General features: G+C 41.7%; 1 protein-coding gene across 1 annotated transcript in view; it reads right to left on the bottom strand.

The window, feature by feature from the left end:
- Positions 1 to 1,214: 1,214 nt before the first annotated feature.
- The window catches only part of ofcc1 (orofacial cleft 1 candidate 1), a 126,217-nt gene continuing 121,431 nt past the window's right edge, over positions 1,215 to 6,000 (bottom strand). Inside the window, exon 25 of the mRNA XM_065019060.1 lies at positions 1,215 to 1,799. The gene's annotated coding sequence lies outside the window, so the exon portion shown is untranslated. The remainder of the gene's footprint in view (positions 1,800 to 6,000) is intronic.

Here is a 6,000-nt window from a genome sequence, read left to right as displayed (position 1 = left end):
GCCTTCCTATGCCTCCCTCCCTTCTAATGACTTAACATTTACATTTAGCACTCCCTTCTGCCAGGAGTACCCACACCCCCGTGCCCCTCCCCTCATCAACAACCATTACGTTACAGCAGGTCACAACGTTGTGGAACGTTTGGATAGAAATAAACTACAAAGTTCAATTCTGCCTTTTCTAAATTGTAGAATAGAGAATCACATCAGTCCTATTCAAGACATTTCTATCACTAGTAAACATTTTCCAAATAAATGTTCCCTTTGCTTGGACTGCAGAACAGAGGATGTAGCAAATGGCATAGGACTGGAGGCTGGTGTTAGTGGCCAGCGTTAGTGTTAGGCCTTAATGCTGGGAGTCAACAGCCTGCAGTGACTGAGCCCCTTCGGCCATGCCTCGCCCGCCTGCCAGAGGATGAAATAGTGAGACTATTACGGTGAAGTAGTAAACCTCCACACACTCAACGCACTATCATAATAGAATATTGATTCTATCCGAATCCAGGGCCCTCTGTCCTCGGATGGGGAGAGCACTAAAGGTCATTTGGTGGGGGACTATAATAGACATGTTGCCGAGCACTGGGGATTATTGTGTTAATGTGTGTTAGAAATAGGCTATACACTACAGTACTGTACATATTCTATGGAAGGTGCAAACATGAAAGTAACATGACTTAACCCTTTATAATGACCATGGACTTGATGCCATATTTGATACTTCTTTATTTGTGCTTCTCCATTCTTCTCCTCTATTTGTAAACATGATTTTGCTACTATTAGTAGTACTTTTGCAAAGTGCATTCGGGAATGATTAGAAAAACAGAAGTAAACACACTCAGGTAAGTCAATAGAGAAGTGTTATATCCTTTGTGTCACATACAGCACCGAGAGAATATCCAACATTTTGACCTTCACTGTCCCACATTTCTTCTTGTTCATTACTATTCCAGTTTTTTGCAAACCTGCAAACCTGCATCTGTCTCATCAGAGAAACAATCGCAACCATTAATTGTTGATCAGGGCAAAAGCGCCTTTGGAAAAGCGCCAAAGGAAAACGATGACAAATAACCACACACCATGCGAACAGCAGTACAAATTTCACCACGAGCAGGAGACGTTTATGCTTGATTGGAGCAATTTAATGTTATTTTTGAACATGTATTTTTTTACAAATCCTATGAGGACAGTTAAGAAAATTACTTTTTAATCATCTAAGGAGCCGCTGTGCCTTGTCTCTCCAGATGACTCTGTGCTGAAGACATTCAGCCATTAGGATCCAGCGGCCGTTCTCCGCAAACAGAAAAGTCCTAGTTGGGAAAGTCGTGGTTAAGAACAGTAATATTTAGGGAGACAGTCTAAGTTGAAGAAATGTTGAGGTCAACATAGTTAGGATTAGGAGTAGTTTTATGTCTTAAGTAGTTTTATGATGAGGCCCAAAACTCTGGCATCCATCTTTGCCAACCAGTAATGTACACCCCACACCTTCCCTCTCAAGGGGCACAGGAAGGTATGCATCACTAGCCATAGTGACATGCACAATACATTAGGAAATTGAATAATCCCTAACGTGACATTATAGCCCGCACAAACTTAATGATGAATTCTCTTTTTCCAGGCATTTGGAAATATATTCATGAAATTTCAATGTCCAATGAAACAAGTAATCTTTTAACCAGAGCACAAATATGACACATCATTCCTCATTTCTCTTTATGGCCAAGGCGTTATTTTAGTCAAATAAATACCCATTTGTCTTGTTTGTTGTGTTTTTTTCCGCCTTCACGCCACACAGGTCGAGGTTTCTGTTGGAGACCAAATGAAACTGCCATTGTAAGAATCAATTTGATGAGTCTTGTATATACTCTCTACTCAAAGTAATGTGATATTGATTGGTTCCCTCTGACATACTACTCCTCTCTGAGCGAGGATGATTATTGGCTTTTGACAAATTCCAGCGCAATCGTTTATTTTTTCCTGTTTCCCTGCGCCAGTGCCACAGCTGAATCAAACTAAACTTGAATGTGTTTTCCAGTGTTTTGATCACACAAAGGGTCACATGTATCACCATATTACCACTGTTCTTATCAATAAACAGTAGCATGCCTTCCAAATAAAATCTAAATCTAATCATTCAACATCTGACTACATCAAAAGTTACACAACGAGATTTGCATTCAAATACATGCAATTCTAAACAGGCATCTCACAGGAACACACAGGCGCAACGCTAAGTTATTACATTTCATATTTTGCAAAGCATTGTGGACATAGCACTGCAAAACTAATACATTATTAAAATACCATATCCCCCTCTCCTGTCTGTGCTGGTTATGGATGACAATAAAACAGTCCCAGTTCTGAATCAAAGTGACATGGACCAAAGCAATCATATCCACTGATCTTAATGTGGCCCCCGTGATGAAGCATGGTGGAGCAGGGGCCGGGGAGGGGCCCCGGATCACCTCAGTCACTATTGATTAGTGTGTGTAATAAAGAGAGCGAGACAGTTGGCCCCACTGTGGACATGGCTCACTTGGCAACTGCTTTAACAAGGAGCTGGGGGGGGGTAGGGTCTACTGAGAGGCGAGGTGTTGGGATGGTGTGTATGTATGGGAGAGATCTAAAGCACTAAATATGCCGATGTGTACATTTTGTGTGTATATGCCTATGGGTGTCTACAGAAATTAATACATGAGTGTGTGTGTGTGCAGGATCATGTGTGTGTGTATGAGCAAGGTGGATACATATGTGTGTTTGTGTGTGTTCGTGTGTGTGTGTGCTGCAGGCAGCATTCCCCTCTGCGCCGTGCACATGAAAACACCTCACACATGAGGGGCTTGTGCATGGAAAAATCAATAGGTTGGTGATAGAAATATGCTGGAGTCATTCCCCAGGTGAGAGATTGATCTGAGCTCCACTGAGGTTCTCTGTCCAAACTCCAAATAATGGTTAGAGGCCAGCGACCCCAAAAACTCCCCACAACACCCCCCATTCTACCGATAATCATGGCCTTAACCTTTCCTGTGACCAGCCTGAGCCTTACAGCACTGGACCAAGCATTACAGTAAATAGACCATGTACTGGGTTACATGAAATCTAAGTAATAAAATACTATATAGCTATATACATTGAGTGTACAAAACATTAAGAACACCTTCCTAACCCCTTCAAAGGCACTTAAATATTCTGTCTTGCCCATTCACCGTCTGAATTGCACAATCCATGTCTCAACTGTCTTAAGGCTTAACCTGTCTCCTCCCCTTCCTCTACACTAAGTGGATTTAACCGGTGACATCAATAAGGGATCGTAGGTTTCACCCGGATTCACCTGGTCCCTCTATGTCCTGGAAAGAGTTTTGTCAACTCAGTGTACATTGACTAACACTTATGGAGAATGTATGCGAGGGATATCATGAAGGCTTGTAATGTACATCAAGTAAAACTGTGGTGTGTCTCTTTTTTCCATGCTGGCTCCTTCACTTTCTTTGTTGATGTTTGTCTCTCGTTCACTCAGGCCTGGCAGGGGAAAAATGCAAGCTGTCGTTGCAGAGCGGGGCTGATGAATACGGGGCGACAGCCAAGCCGCGGCGGCAGCATTAGCTAGCGTGAGTGTTTTTAATTGCTCAACTATGGGCATTCGGTCCAGGTTTCGACATGCCACTGCACCGTCTACTGAAAATATGGCCTCCCTGACAAGCCTGTCATTGTACATAATTATGTGGAGGGAGTCGAAATAAAATTCTTTATGCAAAAAATGTGGCGGGGATGCAGTGGATTCATTAATACTCTACCGTCCATTTGAAAAAAAACATGAGAATAAAGCTACTGGTGTCATCTAACAGTATTCCCAAGAAGAAAAGATAAGACTAAATTGAACTGCGTTGTTTCTCCTTCACCACGGGCTGCTACTGCGGTGAACACAATCTATCATTACCTCGCCGTATCAGTAGAAACGTGCCCATTTTGAGTGATGACTTTCCTACAGGAACTAACAGCTGTATGTGCAAATCATGCATATAAATCAATTACCGGGGCCTATGTACTTTAAATGCACCCATTAATTAAGCAATGTCAGATACAATGAACCGTGAAGTTCATTACATTTTTAGCATTCAAACGCTGGGATTATTTGAGGAGGAGAGGATGCTATACCTAATGATTAACGCTAGTTGTGTGAAGCAGGGTAGCTGCCAGCTAGCCTTCAGTAGAGATGTTAGTACACTAGAAACAGATCTCAACAGCTTCCTCAGCAGAATGAGAGAGAGGAGTAGGGACGGATGAGAGTTGATCAAAAGGAAGACAAACAAACAGGGATGGTCGTGTGGTTTACATGCCCACATCCAAGGATTCACAGAAAGACAAGACAGGATACATGCATCTCTGCCCAGTCAAGTGTGTCGAGTCATGTGACCCCAGCTCCTCTCACGTGTGGTGTGCAAGTGTGTGTGTGGTATGCGAGCTTTCACATATGTGTGTGTCTGTATGTGTGTGTGTGTGGCATGTGAGTTTGTTTGTTTGTGTGTGTGTTTGTGTGTGGCATGCGAATGTGTGTGTGTGGCGAGCCTGGCCCTGTGTTTCGTGCCAGGCTGCAGTTTTGTTCAAGTCGCTGTGAGATGACAGGGGGGGACATGGGGAGAAAAGGAGAGCGAGCCGGTCGGTCCCAGCTGCCTGCATTAAGCAATGACCTCTGCATAATGAAAGATGGTGAGAACATTTCCTAGTCATTACAAGGTTCCACGTTGTGACACGATTTGCATATTCATATATTTCTTTCCTCCCTAGCTATTTTTTTCCCCCTGTGAGCAGGACATCTGCCTCCACCACTCTGGAAATAAATAAAGAATTAAATAAATACATTTTTCAAAAACCACACGATCCATCCAGATGCTTGCAACTCTTCAAAAATACACCTTGTATTTGTTATGGCTTAAGCACCAGAGAGTTGTTTCAAGGGTCAGTGCCAGTGGAGTAGAATGCATGGTTACAAAGGGTCTAAAGCACATACCCATTCTAATAACTCTATTTCTATGCTCTATATCCTGTTGTTACACCACATGACACAGACTTATCTCAATGGTAGTAGGCTGGTGTTTCTGGTTACCATATGATCTGTCTCTTTTTTAACAAGTGGAGTTAAGCTAAGTGGGCAAATGGCACAAGACATGTAAATGGTCCGCATAACAGTAGCCATATGTTGAGGAACCATAATCCCCAGAATGGTGTCTATTATGCGTTTTTTGTTATTCTGGATTTTAGAGTGGCCTAATTGCACATTTCCACAGTAGAGTTCTTCCATGGTTCAGTGAGATTGTTAACTAACCTTTTTAGTTTTTAGAAAATATCGGTATGAGCCAAAAGGCAAAATTATTATGTGTTACAGTGGATTTTAGAGCGGCCTAACTGTATATTTATTCAACATTTTATTATGTTTATTATATGAATAAACTTCCCCAATGACCTTAGTTAGTTGAGCATTGATACTATTGTGGATCTACAGTGGACATGTTAACATGGTGCTACAATGCCACAGTATATGTGGGGAAAAACAGTCTCGTTAAAATTCACAGTCCATTTTTTCACATGATGTTTAAGATTCTTAAGGTATCTTCACAGTGGTTTGAGACATCGTCTAACAAACAATATCCATGTAAATATTTATATGAATTGAATATGCCTTCAAAAGATGTCTGCTGTAAGCCACAGGTTCTCTCTCTGATCTAAGAAGGCTCACCACAAAGAAAAGTCCTTCTACTTACTGCATTACAATTATATTTAACATCAAACAACTCTCAGCGGAGATGAAGTTGTCAAAACACGAGAATAGTCATACACGATTAAATGCAAAGTTTTTTTTCATCAAAAGAGAGCGAGATAATCAAAAACACCTATTGACAGAAAAGTATATATTTAAATCAGTTTTATTTAATTCAAATTAATCGAGCGAATGGCAGGCAAGCAACGCAGCAGCCTGCAGAGTTGCCCGGTGTCTACCGTGCACAGTAA

Source organism: Oncorhynchus nerka, linkage group LG6 (assembly GCF_034236695.1).
Source record: "Oncorhynchus nerka isolate Pitt River linkage group LG6, Oner_Uvic_2.0, whole genome shotgun sequence".
Taxonomy (NCBI): domain Eukaryota; kingdom Metazoa; phylum Chordata; class Actinopteri; order Salmoniformes; family Salmonidae; genus Oncorhynchus; species Oncorhynchus nerka.
The sequence above is the reverse complement of the archived record's forward strand: the minus strand, read 5'-3'. Positions and strand labels throughout refer to the sequence as shown.